Below are 17,390 nucleotides of genomic sequence, written 5' to 3' on the forward strand. Positions count from 1 at the left end.
TGTTGTATGACCCATGCATCAACTAATTGTTCCTCCTTGCATTTAAATCATTGTTTGCTAGAAACCCATGTGTGCATTATGTACCTCTTTGAAATGTTGGATTTAGGCACAGTTCCTTGATCAAGGGAAAGGTCTTAAATGTTGGTGATGATAATGCATTTGATATTCAGATTTTTTTTTTAATTAAGGAAACATGCAGCACTGTTATTAGGCCTGATGAAATTAGTTTCAGGATAGTCCTAAAAAGTGACCCCTCTTCAACTCATGCTTTATTTAGAAATGTCAGGTAATATTTTTCAGATAGGAACTAATGTTCCATATTATCTTGTTAGTGTTCACCATTTATTCATAGTCTGCTTCCCTGACAGATTAAAAACTCAGTTATTAGCTGTCTGAAAGTGGATCAGTCCCTGTAAATAAACTGATGAATCAATGTTAAACAAAAATAACAATGATAGCTAACAATTTACACATGAACATTATTACTCACCCCAAGGCTAAGATATGGGAGAATCTATAAGGAAAGACACATTATGAATGAAACAAAAAGTATCTAGAAAAATAGTTGGACTGTATAAAGTAGGTCATAATTATTCATTCTTCTTTATACCTTGATAAGTCATCTTTCTATCACTTCTGTATATATTTATATCTACTTCTGTACATACAACTGAGGCCAAGGATTTAAAATAAGATTACTTTTCCACGTAGACAGTACTAACAAACATTTTTCATTCTCTAATTCTACTAATTCTACTTCAATTCCATTTTTTTTGCATTTTTCTACATTACTAGAGAGAGTACATATATTTTTTCTAAATATTTTATTTATTTGTCAGAGAGAGAAAGCACAAGCAGGGGGAGGGGCAGGCAGAGGGAGAAGTAGGCTCCCCGCTGAGCAAGGAGCCTGACAGGGACTCGATTCCAGGACCTTGGTATCATGACCTGAGCCAAAGGCTGATGCTTAACTGACTGAGTCACCCAGGCGTCCTAGATAGAGTACATATCATTCCTATTATAATCAGATATGAGTCTCCATTCTTCTAAGTGTTTATAAGAGCAAGACTACCTCTTCCTGCTTTACTCATTAATGGATTCATATTTCCAAAAACAAAATTTCTGAACCCCTTACTTGACTCAGTCACAACTCAATCTTTTTAAAGTGAAGAAACATTTGCACCCAAAGATAGGATCTCATTTTTTAAATTGTGGCAGAATGCAGAAAGGGTCTCAGAATTCTCATGATTTTCAGTTGTCACCGGTGGACATAAAGATTATTTCCTTCTGCACTGGGCATTCTTCTAGCCAATACCTCCAGGGTACAACAGAAGAAGTAATAGAGATATTACTAGAAAACTAAAACATAATTGGAGAAAATCTAAACTATAGTTGTTTGGGAAATGAGAGGCAGAGAAGAATTCAAAATAACTAAGTGAAGCTTTATAAATCACTTAACTTACAATTTTAATTTCAGGATCATAATAGCCTTATTCATAGTAAAGCAAAAGCCTGATCCAGAGAGCTGAGAAATTGGACTTCATAATGAGGTTTGGTTATTTTTTAGTGGATTGAACCCTGCCTTTCATTAGTTAAATGAGTTAAGCTTCAGTTTGTTTAACATGAAATTAATGTCCTTCTCTGTAGTTTGCCAGGGACGGTGAACCAGAGTTAAAAATTTATATTTCTTAAAAACACACAAAGTCCCACAAACAGTTTTTTAAATGAAAGAATGAATTTGGCAAGACAGAAACATATGTAACCTCTTGATATGAAAGTGTTAAGGATATTTTTAAAAATGTCTAACTACATCACAGTAGCTTAGGCTCTGAAATTATCTGGCTCATTAAAAAATTAAGTCTTTTTAATGGAAGCCCAAGACCAACCAAATAGTCTTTCTTTTGTGTATCTTTATTCATTCATCTGGCATAAAATTAAGAACAAAAGAAACTTCTTTGATTAATGACCTCTGCTAATCATTTGAGTAGAACACACGAAGACATTTTTTAAATTTTATTTCACTAACAAATTAAGTTTGTGTTAATCATAAGTGTCACTCACATGCAAATTATGCATAAATATTCAGGGTGATCTATATTTTATCAGTAGTAACAGAAAGCTTGCCAGTCAGTGTGGTTTTAAACAAGCAATTAGTGCATAAGTTATTAAACATTTTAAACAAATGGGCTGAATCAAACCCAAATTAGGAGAGTTCAAAGAAATTTCACAGCATCTTGATTGCACAGGTGTCTGAACTGCTGAGAATTTCTGCATCCATAAAAGATAAAATATGTTAGTTTTACATATGTTATAATCCTTTTTTCAACCCTAGTCTCTTCGTAATCATTTTTGAAGACTGTTATCGTTACTGAAGTCTTTGCTGTCATCCCTTTTCTGATGTTCGTGGCTTCTAGGAATTCAGGTAAATAAGGAAATCCCAAGGGGGTTCAACTTCTGAACCAGAAGGTATAAAGCAGGGTTCTTCAGACCTTCCAATTAAACCAAGGTTATTTCTCTCAGCTGAACCTGTAGGACTCAAGGGAGGCTGGAGTTTGTTGAATGGTAGTACTGTATCAAAATCTCACAATCTGAGGTTTTATTTATAGTTTCCTTTAAAAAAAAAAAACTCGATTCAAGACATCAGCTTCTTGTAATTCTTTGGTAACTCTTATTTTTAAGAAGTTGCTCATCTACTAAGAAAGGACCAACAAGATGATGACTAGGGCTGAGAAATAACTAATTGAATCAGTTCCTCTAATAGTTGTGGTAATCATATAATTTATTACTCGAAAATGGGACAGTTTTGGGAAAAATTACTGACAAAATACAAGAACTCACTGCAGTGTGTGTATTAGTTGGCGAGAGGATGAAACCAAGACAATGTGGGCCAGAAGCAAACAAATAATTCAGAATAAACAACAAGAATGATGAGAAGGAAAAGATCTAGGAATAGGACCAAGAAACTGCACTTATCATTATTGGCATATTGCTTTAATAATATTCTGGTGAAGAACTAACAAAAAGCAAAGCAAGTTGCAGCTGTGGCTATATATTGTATGGAATTTGCTCCATTACATTAGTAATCACTCTCATTTATGATATATATGCTTCCAGTTCATAATTTACTCACTTTGTCATCAAAACCACCTTGTGGGGTAGGTATTAATATCTCTATTTCAGAGCCTACAGGGTTTAAGCAACTTCCCCAGAATCATATGCAGATATCTGTCCACCTCAAAGCCTATATGGTTATTCTCTGTATTTGTTTTTAATGCAATTGATGTTCTTATCAAATCCCAAGTGAAAGATGTCTAGATATTGATAAAGAGAGGCACCAAAACAAGGTATGTGCAACCTTATCATTGCTTGTCCAGTAACCAAAAATCAAATGAGGCCAAGCAAATGTTCTGTGTGTGTGTGTGTGTGTGTGTGTGTGTGTGTGTGTGTGTGTGTGTGTATGGTGGAAACTAACAAGAAGAAAGTAAGCCACATAGGAAGGAAGGTAGGAAAGAAGTACCCAATATGTCAGAAAATGTCAAATGAATAGAGAAATCTTTGAAAAAGGAAACAATATTGAAAAATTTTGAAAAGAATATTGAAGAAGAGAAAAATAGTTGATGTCTCTTAACATGGCTTATAGCCATAAAGGAAAGAGAAATGTTTTTTAGATAACACTTTTTAGAGTTTGTCCAAGAAAAAAGAAATCATGAAACAGATTAATTTAGGCTAACTTCTCTCTCCTCCCACTAAAGAATCATTTGAAGTTGCTCTCGTTTTTTTAAATTTTAATAGGTAGTAATAATTCAATAACCAAAGGACTATTGTGAAAATAATATTACATTAATACAATAAAACTTAAAATAGATGTCTGATATATAATGGATATTTAATAGTTAATAATTTGTCAAACCTTAATTCAGAACTGCAAGAGCTATGTGGGAAATGCAAATGACTTCTCACACAGCCACATTTTCCTAGGGAATCTGACTTGACTAAAGCCCTAAAAGAGGAGACTTCAATACTAAATCTGTCTCCATGCCCAGCCAGGGCTCAGCAGCTATGTCCCCCTGATTTAAATTGAATTAATTAGATTACCTGTTCAAAATTTGAAGCAAGGCTTGAAAATACATCAGTTAACTATGAAGTGTTGAACTGAAAGATCACTGAATCTTGGGGACTCAGCTTACCGCTTTGGGTTGGCTATGATGAAGTATGAGAGAGGAGAAGCCTGAATATGAAAACAAAAGAAAACAGCAGAGAATATAAAGGAGCAAAGATGTTGGAAGGAAGAAAAGAGTCAAAGAGAGCGACCCAGTTGCTGTAAAGTCTAGCTGTATTTCCTTCATTTGGATTCCTTACCACTCTGCTACATTTACATAATAACCCCCCATGCCTTTCTATTGAGTTTCTCTCAGTGGGTTTCAGCTCTTTACAACCAAATTGTCCTTGACTAAGGCAGGTTAGGGCCTTAAAATTAAATAAAACTACTACGACTACCAATAAGTTTCCAGCTGCTACTTTTATTCTTTCCCAAGAATCAAGCAGCTTCTTTACCTCTGATAGATAAATGGTTTGTGAAGATGCCCAAGCCATGGTATATAAGATAAGAAACCGAGTTACATCGTTAGCATCAAATAGAATCATTTCAACTTGGAAAAGGAAAAAAAAAAAAATCCAAACAAACAAACAGACTAGTAAATGAGAAATGGATCCTAAGCCTCTGTATATGTAACTCAAATGTCTGAGTGGTCTTTAATTACAAAGGAGAACACTGATGATCAAATTTCTATCTCATAAGGTTTAAAGTTCCAGAGGGTGGAGGTGGTCTGATTACCCAGTCATGCATCCAGTGTGCGGACCTCTTATATGTTTAAGCTGTAACTTAGAAAACCAAAGTTTGTGTTGTTTGTTTTGGTTTTAGATGAGTGACAGTAGAACACAACATGATCACTTGTGGGTATGGTGTGGACTGAGATGAAGAGAAAGATACTAGGTGTATAACTGTATTGATCTATGCATGTCCAATAGTAGTTGAAAGCTCATGTGAGAAAATGCCCAGGTATCAGTTTATTTCTAATTGTGGCCACTATGTTTTAAATTACAATAGATTCACTGATATTTTGTACCCCTAGGCTATTCTGTAACTCCATTATACTATTCCTTTTTTTTTTTTTACTAGCACACCTGATGAACCCATTTCTCCTCTCAAAGACCTAGCTTTGACTATCTTAGAAACTTACACACGCCTGTTGAATTCTGCAGGTGCTGTTGTTAAAAAAAATTACATTTCATGAGCAAGATTATTTTAGGTGCCATCCAAACTAAATCATGGTATAAATCAGACTATGAAATGTAGACAATTCAGAGCAAAATGATTAAATTTTCTGAATCTAGTCACCTATACCACTGCTTCTTTATGACCCTTTTACAGAGAACTTTCAACATTGGACAGGAAACAATAGGCCTTGGTGTGACCAGACCCTGCTCCCAGTCATGGGTAATAGATTGCTAGCCAAGGATGGTTTCCTGATCTAAGCTGTATCCATCATATTTTCCCTCCTGGGAATTAGAATTTAGAATGTAGACTCCAGTTTATCGGTATTGAGCTGGAGGTTAGCAGAGAAGGGTGGACATAAGAAAGAAAATAAAATTTTGAACAAACCTTAGAGGTAACAAACCTTAGAAAACAGAAGACAGTGCATTCATTTTGATGTTTCCAATTTCTGGTTCTAGTCTCTTTTAGGGCCATGTAGTACTTCCTGAATTTAAGTTTCTAACCTTTTGTGAAATTTCTAGTGTATTTTCTTTCTTTCTTTTTTTTTTCTTTAAAGATTTTATTTATTTATTTGACAGAGAGAGAGAGAAACCACAAGCAGAGGGAGCAGCAGAGGGAGAGGGAGAAGCAAACTCCTCACTGAGCAGGGAGCCTGATGTGGGACTCAACCCAGGACCCTGGGACCAGGACCTGAGCCAAAGGCAGACGCTTAACTGACTGAACCACCCAGGCGTCCCTCTAGTGTATTTTCTTATTTAAAACTAGCACAGAGAGGATTTTTTTTTCTCCATCAAAATCGTTCTCAGTTAGGGTACACAAGAATTGTGTAGTCTGATACTTTTGTTTCTTCAGTTGTGTAGAAAAGTATCCTTAGCACAATCTAAACTGTATTAGGAATTGAATACATATTAATTAATTGATATTTGCTTTTCCAATGTCTGTGTTTCAAGGTTTTATTCAAGCTATTTTTCAAAAAAAAAAAAAGTCAAGTAAAAAAGTGCACATTATCCACCAAGTTAGAATTACTTTTCCCTTTGTCCATAGTTTTTTTGTACCACCATTCAGGCACTGATATCAACCATTGTATTCACCTTTACATTCCTCTGAGGCAAAGCAGAGTGCCTTGTGCAGTCCCTCTCAGAGAGAAGATACCATGTGGATATTTGTTTAATTTAAAGATGAAAGAAGAAAAGCAAAGGGAATCAATTTATTTAGAATAATAATACCACAACAAAAAATAACTCTCATGAAGTATGTAAAAAACCTGTGCCAACTTATAGTGCAGTGGCAACATCACTCTCAACCCAAGTCTACATAAAATGTAAGAATAACAAAGGACTTACCAATCAGAAGAGAGAAAAAAATAATTTGCTTAATTCTCAAAATAGATAGGAGCTAATTTTATCTCTCCAAGAAATATAGTGTCTGTTATTACCTAAATTGTTTGCATTAGAGATTTAATATATCTCTGGAATTAAGTACAAAAAAAAGAGGAATAATAGAATTAATTACCTATCAGCAAAAATGGCACATGCTTTGAGACCAATACTATCCCACTAGCTGTATGTACCATGTGTAACCTAATTATTCTTAATAAATATAAGAGCTATCCCATACAATACTTTGGAGGGGCTACCTAGCGTACTGCCTCCTGAACAGAAATCATAACTCAAAAAAATGTTATCGCTCTTCTGATATTTTCTTGTAAAATTATTATTCCTAGGGGCACCTGGGTGGCTCAGCCGGTTAAGCATCTGGCTTTGGCTCAGGTCGTGATCCCAGGGCCCTGGCACTGAGCCCCAAATCAGGCTCCCTGCTCCACAGGGAGACTGCTTCTCCCTCTCCCTCTGCCTGCCACTCCCCCTGCTTGTGCTCTCTCTCTCAAATAAACAAAATCATACAAAAATTATTATTCCTAAACAATTTTAAACATAGCATGTTTTGTTAACATTTTACTCCCCTCTCAAGTAAACCACCAGTAAATGTAATTTGTTCTTAGTATTTTTTTCAGTTTATCATTTGGAAGATGGAATTCTAATGTCAATTGAGAATCTACTGCTCTCATATGTACTCATACTTATGTTGTGACCAATAAAAGAACTACCACATCACTTCTCTCTCTCTCTCTCTCATGCATGCATACCCACATACACATTCTCACAAAATTAAGAAAACTGCAGTAAGAACAGCGTCCATGAAGTGCCTGGCTTCATGCAGAGTATTGGTTGTACTGGTTGTAGGGGAAGTAAGTTTTGAGAAAGATGCATTTAAGTCTATAATTCTAGAAGCTCACACTGTCTACTCATGGTCACTATACAAGGGAAAATTTGGCTCAAAAATTTTTTCAAGATCAACATGGTATCTAATACATGTCAGTGTTTCATCAAGTGAATAAATATTTTTGCATACTGTATAAGTGATTTTCTGGATAAATGAATGACATTGAATAAATGAATGACTATATATATGAAGAGATAAGTTAGCTCTACTACCCACTTGATGCTAAAATGTACATTCATCAAGAGTACTGGTAGAGTATATAAAGCTCATGTTTAGTGGTGTACATGAATGGTCATTAGCAAGAAGATTTTAGTGAGAGCAAATTTAGTCAAATTTAGTCTGAGCAAAATAAGCAAAACATATAAAAAAATTGTATAAAAGGGCAAATATTTTAATGGGAAAATCAAAATTAGAGTATTTTAAAGAAGAATTTAGACTTCACAAAATGAACTCTGTGGAAGAGTTTATCTAGGTTGCTATTAAGCAAATGTGGTTTACTGAATTTGTTTTCCCTATATGAAATATGTAGCATTTTCATATTCTCAAACATAAGAATATTGGCAGGCTTATTTCAAGTTATTAAATGTCAGAAAAGTGTCCATGACCGACATGAGAAAACAGGCTCTTCATGCTTTTCAACACTCAAAACATATTCAAATTTAAAAATCCAATAATTTAATTGCAATAACAAACTCAGTGATGTGTGTTTATCTTGCTTTTACACACAGGGATTTACTAGAAATCACCTTATGGAAAAGTAGTTCTATGTGCTAAAGCCCAAATTCAGTGGAGCACTACACATAAAAGTTATTAAAATCAAATGGTTCTTTTAAACTTTAAATTTAAACCTGGAGAGCTAGATAATCCAAAAGGAAATTAAAGGAAATGTCCTTCTGGGAAATAGTCAAACTACATGCAGTTGGAGAAAAAAATGTTAAGTGATTGGACACCTGCCTCCAAACAGAAGGAAATCCCAATTTCAGTATAAGGAATTATATTTATTCATGTGCATTGGAACTGCACAAATAAATTTATTTTTTAAAATTAATTTAAAAGGCTTATATAATGTACTTAACTGAAAGAGAAATTAATTTTCCTTATGTTCTGTATTTGTACCTTACTAATGTCAACTTTTAGCAGAAAACAATTCTCAGTACTAACAATTCTTAAATGTGATTCCAGTTTCTTACAGTGACAAATAGGAATATTACAAAATGCCTTATCACACTGAACAAGTCCTCAAGAGGTTTGTAGTCTTTAACTTATAGTTTCCATAATTTATTTTCTGTAGGCTTATCTCTTTAGCAATTAACAATGAATAGATCACAGAATGTAACTTAACATGTTACTCTTTCATATATTAAAATTGTATTTTTGCCTATCTACCTATTCATCTATGTATGTATACCTACACATACACATTTATGGAGCATTCAACATTTGAAGCAGGCTTGGAATATTTTAAAAATATGATAATATGCTGTGCCACTAAGGAAACCACCACCAATTCTTAAAAAAGGCCATTCCCAAACCATAAGTATTAATATTATATATTAAGTAAACAAAATCACAAAAGTTGAGTGTTAAATTTTCATGTACCTAAATGCATTTTAAAAATACATTAAACCCTTGAATATGCACTAAACTGGGAGCATCAAAAGTTACAGAATTTATCTAAATGATTAAGACCTTGGTCTTTATTCAACATAATAAATTAGATTATTGAGTATTAAATTTTGAAAAAAATGTTTGATTTATATATGTGATATATAAATAGTATGTAATTTATAAGCAAAATACTTATCTTAAAAACTAAGTGTACAATTGAGTAAATTAGAAATAATTATATACAATTATATATTTTACATACTTAATGTATTACATTTGAATTATATATAACATGGTCATTTATACATGGATTATGAATAAAATACTAAATATTAAAATTAATTAAAACAAATGCAGCAGAGTAACTCATGGTAATTAGGTTTGGTAAATGGAAGCATAAACTAATTCTTTTGAAAAAATTCAACAGTATATTCAAAGCCCTCACAAATATAATTAATTTAAAAGAAAATACATTTTAAAATTTTGAAATAAAACTTAGAATGAAGTATGCATGGATAATTTTAGAAAGTACTATATAAAACTTTTCCAAGATAAACTTCAAAATCAGTAAAATGGTTCTTTTTCTGTATAAGGTATAAGTTGCCAAAATTACCTAAGTAAAATGAACATTCCAAATACGTAGAAATACTTCAAAAATTTATCAGGAAATTATCTTCTCTTGCCCTGAATAATGAGGATTCATGAAGTTTTAAGAAACTATTTTTCTTAAGCAGACAATTAATTCTCATGCTATATATACTTGTTTGTACATATAAACATTAAAAACTGTTAAATTCAGGTTACAAGGCTTACTTAGCTTTTTAAAACACTTGAGCAAACAAGAGTGGCAAAGAAAATTTGAAAAGCAAGGCTTTTGTTCAGGAGGAAAAGGAGGACAAACACTACCAGGTATCTAAATATATGTATGAGGAAGAATCATGAAAGTATGATACCAGTGAAAGTGTCTACAGTATTACAATAGCAGAAATGAATGAACAAACAAAAAGCAGAATCAGACCTATAAATACAGAGAACAAACTGATGGTTGCCAGTAGCACGGGAGGGTGTTTAGGCGAAACGGGTGAAGGGCAGAGGGAGGTGCATAAGCCTCCAGTTACGGAATGAGTAAGTCACAGGAATAAAAGGCACATTAAGGAATACAGTCAATTGTATTATAATAGTGATGTAACTTGTGGTAAGTCAAATCACTAAGTGACTAAAGTAATATTGTGTGTCAACTATACTCAAATTTTTAAAATCAATTAATTAATGGATTAAATTTTAAAAAGAACCACATGCTGAAGTAGACCTCACTAATTTTAATAATTTAGGAAAGGATATATGACCTTACAAACTGTTCTGGTAGCAAGTACTTCTTTGCCCTAGCTCTCATGAAAAAAGTTATCATTTGAGATTTCCACTTTATACAAAAGTAAACTCTAGAGAGGTTAAAACGTAAGATTTTTTTAAAAAAAACCTGTGAAACTTCCAAATAAAATATAATTTAACATTTTGTCATATCATGGGATAGGTGAGGACTCTCTATACGTCAGAGTGATGGAAGAAATCACGGAGGAAACGATATATTGTTTTGAACATAGTTCTCTTAAATCTCCTTGCATCAGAGACACCCACTTAAAAAAAATAAACAGAATCACAGGACAAACTAAAAAAATGAAATATATTTACAAAATTATTGTCAAGAAATAAAAATCCTTAAAAAATGTATAGCTCATATGAGTTAATAAGCATAACAATGAGTCCAAATATAGGCTGAACAGGGCCTCATATTTAATTTATTTAAAGGTCAGATAAATATATAAAAATATAAATAAAATATGTGAAACATGTAAATATAAGAAACATAAAAAGTCTAATCTCATTAATAATTTAAAAAATTCAAATCTAATCAGCAAAGAAAATCCATTTTCATCTAATAAATGACTGAAGTCTGTTGAAATGCACCATCCAGCACTGACTGAGCATAACTCTTCTTGGCAACAATATAGGCTCTACTCTTGCCATAAACTGAATGTGTCTCCCCAAAGTTCAGATGTTGCAACCTGATCCTCAATGTGATTGCATTTGGAGTCTCTCCTAAAGAAATTAACAAACTATGGTATACTAGCCTAACAAGTATGTTGTCACTGATAGAGTCAAGATATAAAATGTCTATCACCACAAGGATCCCTTAATACAATAATATTATATTAATATTATATTAATATTAATGTATATTATTAATATAATTAATATTAATAATATAACTCCTCTCCCATCCTGGCCCCCTTTTAAACCCCTGCAACCACTAATCTGTTCTCCACTTCTCTCTCTCTCTATATATATTTCTTTTAAATTTAAAAAATGTTATATAAACAGACTCATACAGTATATATTCATTTGAGATTGTTTTTTGTTTTTTGTTTTGTTTTATATGTTCTATTCCCCATAATTCTCTGGAGATTCATCCAGGTCACACCAGTCTTTTGCGGTAGTTCCACAGATCCCTGAGGCTCTGTTCATAATTTTTTAAGTCTATTTTTTCTCTGTTGTTCATATTAGGTAATTTCTATTTTTCTATATCTTCCAGTTCATTCATTCTTTCATCTTCTTCTTCATTGCACTATTGAGCCTATACATTGAGTTTTTAATTTGAGTTATTTTTCTAAAATTTTTATTTGTTCATTATGTTTTTATTTTCTGTTTTTTATTATTGTTTATTATTTTATTGTTTTTAATTATTGTTTATTTGTTTATTATGTTTTCACTTGTTCCTAATGCTCACTGAAGCATTTTTTTTTAATAGTGGCTGCTTTAAAATCATTGTTAAATAACGCTTACATTTCTTGCCGTCCCAGCGTTGACATCTATTGATTGTCCTTTTCCATTCACTTTGAGATCTTCCTGGTTCTTTGTATACCAAGTGATTTTCTACTGGAACTCAGATTTTTTTCAAGTATTATGTTATCACACTCTGGGGCTTATTAAACCTGTTTTAGTTGCCTTCCTCTGACTCCTGTCTACTGGAAGGGGTAAGGGTGCTCTGCCCTGTTGCTGTTGGGCAGCATAGAAGCCCAGGATCTCCACTCAGACTCCATTCACACCCAAGGCAGAGACTCCTATTACTGCTGGACAGAGGTAGAGTTCTGACTCCCCACTAACCTCCTTTTATACTTCCATGGCTGGAGGAGTTGGAGTGCTTCAGTACTACTCCCCACGTGGCCTCTACTGAAACCATAGAAGAGTGGCCTCACTACATCTGGGTGGTGGTGATAGTCCTGACTCTCCACTAGTCTTCTGTGATACCACCTCAGTGAGTAGGAGAGAGGTGCTTTGTTACTTTTGGATAGAGGTGGAACTCTAGGCAACTTCTATGGTCTCCACTGGCACCACAGGTTGGGGGCTCATGATCACCCAAAGGGAATGAAATTCCTGGCTCCCTTTAAGCCAGCAACATTACTCTGTGTATGTATCCTAGAAGGAGGGAGATGTACAAAAATGTTTATTGTAATAGTCAATGTTTTAAAGTGTTTAAAAAACGAAAAATTAATCATCCATATATTGAGGAAAGGTTTATTCCTACTATAGAATATAATATGCTAGTTAAAATGAATGAACTAGGTTTATATATGACAACATGGAGATACTGCAAAATTATAACACTGAGTGAAAATAGCCAATTATAAAAGATACATATACTATAATATTTATGTAACTCTAAAATACACAAAATACTACATGATCATATGTGTGTGTAAAATAGAACAATATATGCGTAAGAATGATATACACCAACTTCATGATATTCACTGTGTCTGGGAAAAGAATGAAGGGCAAAGTATGAGGGAGGAATAGGGAATTAGCAGTAGCTGTAACTTTTTTTTCCTAAAAAATAAAGAAATCTGAGTAACACATCAACATGTGAATTATAGTCATAAGTTTCTTTGTGAGATGCAAAAGCAATATCAAGCTATTTTTTAAAGAAAAGTTCATTATAGCAGCACACTGGATCCAATCATGAAATATTTTCCTATGGCCAGCACATCCATGAGGTATCTGCCTCTTTGGACTCAGCATGTTTTTCCAAATGTCCAAATGTGTAACCAAATAATGATCTATTCAGAATGTAGCAAGATTTTCCCAAATACCATTTTGCTAAAAGTGTCTTATTGTGTTTTAAAAATACAAATAAAAAATTTTCCTCTATAATAACTGACAAACCTTATAATGAAAGAGAAGTATATTATATGAAATTCTGCTGTTGAAAACCAAGAGATATTCTAACATTAGCTAAAAAGATTTTCCCTGTGGTTTGCCTGCAGTCCCCTATTGTTGGACACATAGATTGTTCCTATTATTTCATTATTGTCAATAATATTTCTATGCATATATTTGAGGGTAGCTTTTCCTGTATTTTGGATTATTTGTTTAGTATTCCTCATAGAGGAATTATTGTGCCTGTGTGTAAAAGCATTCTTAGCTTTTTAAAAAAAAGCTGTCTAAATTTCTTCCCTGAAGCTCGTATAATGAGACATCCTGTGGAGCTTGGCAGGAAAAACTGCCAATTTCAAAGTCATAAGTATTTTCTACCATCTAAAAAGAAGATTGGAATTTACCTTTTCAAGCTAAAAACTTCTTTATATGAGAATTACTTTATCAGGTCATTTAATCAAGCAGATTTAAAGTAAATACCCTCTATTGTCCTTGGAAAAGACTTGAGTGGTTTGAAAGTAAACAAAATGGAGAATTTGTAAATGAATATGTTAAAAATTCTGCTTAGTAATGAAAACAGGTGAATATTTATCACAGAATTAAGACTCCTTAGATTACATAAAACAAATATTCAGTATTATTGTTGTTGCTCTGGATTTGAGCTATCTAGGCCTGAAAATTTTTGCTTATCCTTAAAGGATGAGATATGTCCTGAAAGGAGATGGTGAGACCACCACAGGCAGGCTGGGACAAGCTGACCTTCTGCCCTAACAAGGAAGAAGTAACTGCCACACAGCATGGGATCATGATTATGGGTGTTCACATTAGGTAATTTAACACCCATACTCTTGGATGTACTCTCCGGCTATTGTAATCATCCATAGTAGGTCACGAGGTAAGATATTTCTTTTTGAGTAGAAGGCAATATTTGTCCTGTAAAGAATGGATACATTTTCTGCCCACCAGTTTTGGGCAGGAATTAGATGGGAACTGGAATGGGCAGGGTGAAAGTGAGTTTGTTGGAGGAGAAATAAAAGAAAATTCTTCTTTCTTTAGGATCAAAGGGTCAAGTTTTCCCCCTGAAATCCAAGGCATTCAGATGCTTTAGAACAGTGATTAATGAACCTACACATGCATCAGAATCATCAGAGAGGAGAAATCACAAAACTTATAAGACATTTCTTTTTACATCAGAGTAAGGCTTTGGCATAAGGTTGTGATTATATCATTTTATATTAATATTAAAAGTGCATAAGGTTGCTTATTTCATTTGCCACATTGCTCCTTTTTATTTAAAAACAAAACAAAAACTTGTCTATTCAATTTTAGAGTGCAGACGTGAATTAGTATGAAAAATACGGTACAATATTTCTCTCAAATAGAAAATCAATAGAGTGAATAATAATTAAATATTAAGAGATTGATGAACTCTGGCTCTCAAGCTATATAAGACTCAAATTTAATCCACAGGTCCAGAGAACTTATTTTTCTTAAATTATACTATTTTAAATACTATGCTTCACGTGGGAGTTATGTGGCTCTGGGTTAATAATGATTGTGGATGTGTCTCTTGAGTCACATTATTCTAGTATTGCTATTTTAGAGTATGCAAAATGATTATTAATATTGATGATGAAAAACATCTCTGTATCATACAGTCTTACATATTATCACTGAGAGACGCAGAAAATTAATATTCAATAAAAGTCCAAAATACCACATCAAGGCATTTCTTGACAAGAAAGAATAACTTTCCCTCAAAAATGTGATATATTTCCTGGAATGTCTGATTTTAGGAACAAATGGTTAGAATGGAAGTCTTGTAATAAGATATTTAATGATGGATTAAAATTTAGCCAAAAGAGAGTGAATGTTTTTTTAAATGAAGCACTCTATGCAGCTACTAGAAGTCTTCCTGGATTCTGTTCTACACAGCGCCATCTTTGGGGTAATATATCATCTCGGCACCTTTTTCTGATGATGTATTACTCAAATGCATCATCAGCCAGATTGGTGTTTCTAATGATTTATACGTCCACTAAATCATTAGAGTGAGGCCCAGCAATGATATAGTATTCAAAGATGGTTCCAGATGGACAAGAAAGATTCTGGAGCAAATTTTAGAGATCTGCAATACAAAATCAGACAAAACAGGAAAAAAACAAATGTGCTGAATATCAGTCCACCTATTTTTAAGAAAGCAGACTACTTTTAATTGTTTAGTCAGTAGTCATAACTGACTAATGTACTCTTTGGTTCCATCATTATTTTGTCTGAGTCAGTAAATATAGGATAATTCTTTAAGGACTAATGATTTGAAATAATTAACAAAAAATTTGAATGATTATGTTATTTAAAAACTATAACTAAAAACAAGAGGGATAGAACCTACAATTTCTAATGCTTCTAACCTTAGAGAATGTACATTATAAGCAGTCTTGGATTTTAGAAATTATATAGTTTTTGTGCAGCATTGTTTATACATTGGAGGAAAAACCAATTTGATGTGTTTTTTTTTAAATCTTATTTTATTATGTTACATTAATCACCATAAATTACATCATTAGTTTTTGATGTAGTATTCCATGATTCATTGTTTGAGTATAACACCCAGTGCTCCATTCAAACATGCCCTCTTTAATACCCATCACCAGGCTAACCCATCCCCCCACACCCCTCCCCTCTAGAACCCTGTTTGTTTCTCAGAGTCCATAGTCTCTCATGGTTCATCTCCCCCTCTGATACCCCCCCCTTCATTTTTCCCTTCCTACTTTTTTTTTTTTTTTAAACATATATTATTTGTTTCAGAGGTACAGGTCTGTGATTCAACAGTCTTACACAATTCACAGCACTCACCATAGCACATACCCTCCCCAATGTCTATCACCCAGCCACCCCATCCCTCCCACCTCCTACCACTCCAGCAACCCTGTTTGTTTCCTGAGATTAAGAATTTCTCATATCAGTGAGGTCATATGATACATGTCTTTCTCTGATCGACTTATTTCTCTTAGAATAATACCCTCTAGTTCCATCCATGTCATTGCAAATGGCAAGATTTCAGGGGGGTTTTGATGGCTGCATAATATTCCATACTTTTGAAAATATAATTTTTCTATTTTGAAGAAATGTATACAATATATGCTAATAATAAAATCCAAAGAATATGGAAATACACAGATTATAAGTAAAATTGCCCTTTCAACCCTCAATCTCATTTACATGCTTAAGTAATCATAGTAAACAGTTTTGTGTGTGTCTTTATAGATTGATGCATATTGTGTATATATTTATATACACATAGTAATATGTTATACGTGTATATATATGACATCTTTTAAACATGAACTATTACTTTGTAGGAGGAGATAATACAACTATAATATGTAAGATACCATGGATTAACTTTATGAAACTAAATGCACCACATAATTTTATAAAATGTTATAACAATAGAAAAAGAGTTCATATGAAATATATCACACCACAATTTTTAGAGAAATTAGGCTGAAATAAGCTTTTTCTCCTTCATTCTTCCTCTGTTTTTCTTTCCCTCTTTTACCAAAAATCTCAGGACCTCATCCATGAATAATATTTTTAAGAGAGTTAGGACATTTCTCCTACCTAATTTACAAAAAATTTGAAGTTAGTAGTTCAGGCAGAAGGAGCATGATACCAGACAGAAAATGAAATCTATACAAATATGTGAGCAGTACTGGAAATCCAATAAAGTTAAAATAAGTCATTCATTTTCATTTTCTCTTAGTTTAATTGCTCCAAAAATGAAGTGACTGTTTAAAGCAAAATTAGTACTGACACATTATGTGGCTGTAGCTGTTGTAAAAGCAAAATATATGAAAAAAGTAGAACAATGGATAGGAAGAAGAAATGGGGAGTATATTGTCATGTTTCTTTCACCACAACTGAAATGGAAATTATTATTGATTTAACTGTTAATTAAAGTAGATATTGTAAACCTTGGGGCAAAATCCCTCAAAAGTGGAAACCAACCACATGT

General features: G+C 33.1%; 1 pseudogene; it reads left to right on the top strand.

Annotated features, from left to right (window-relative positions):
* The window catches only part of LOC113911095, a 182,156-nt pseudogene that overhangs the window by 43,913 nt on the left and 120,853 nt on the right, over positions 1 to 17,390 (top strand).

This window comes from Zalophus californianus, chromosome 12 (assembly GCF_009762305.2).
Source record: "Zalophus californianus isolate mZalCal1 chromosome 12, mZalCal1.pri.v2, whole genome shotgun sequence".
NCBI lineage: Eukaryota > Metazoa > Chordata > Mammalia > Carnivora > Otariidae > Zalophus > Zalophus californianus.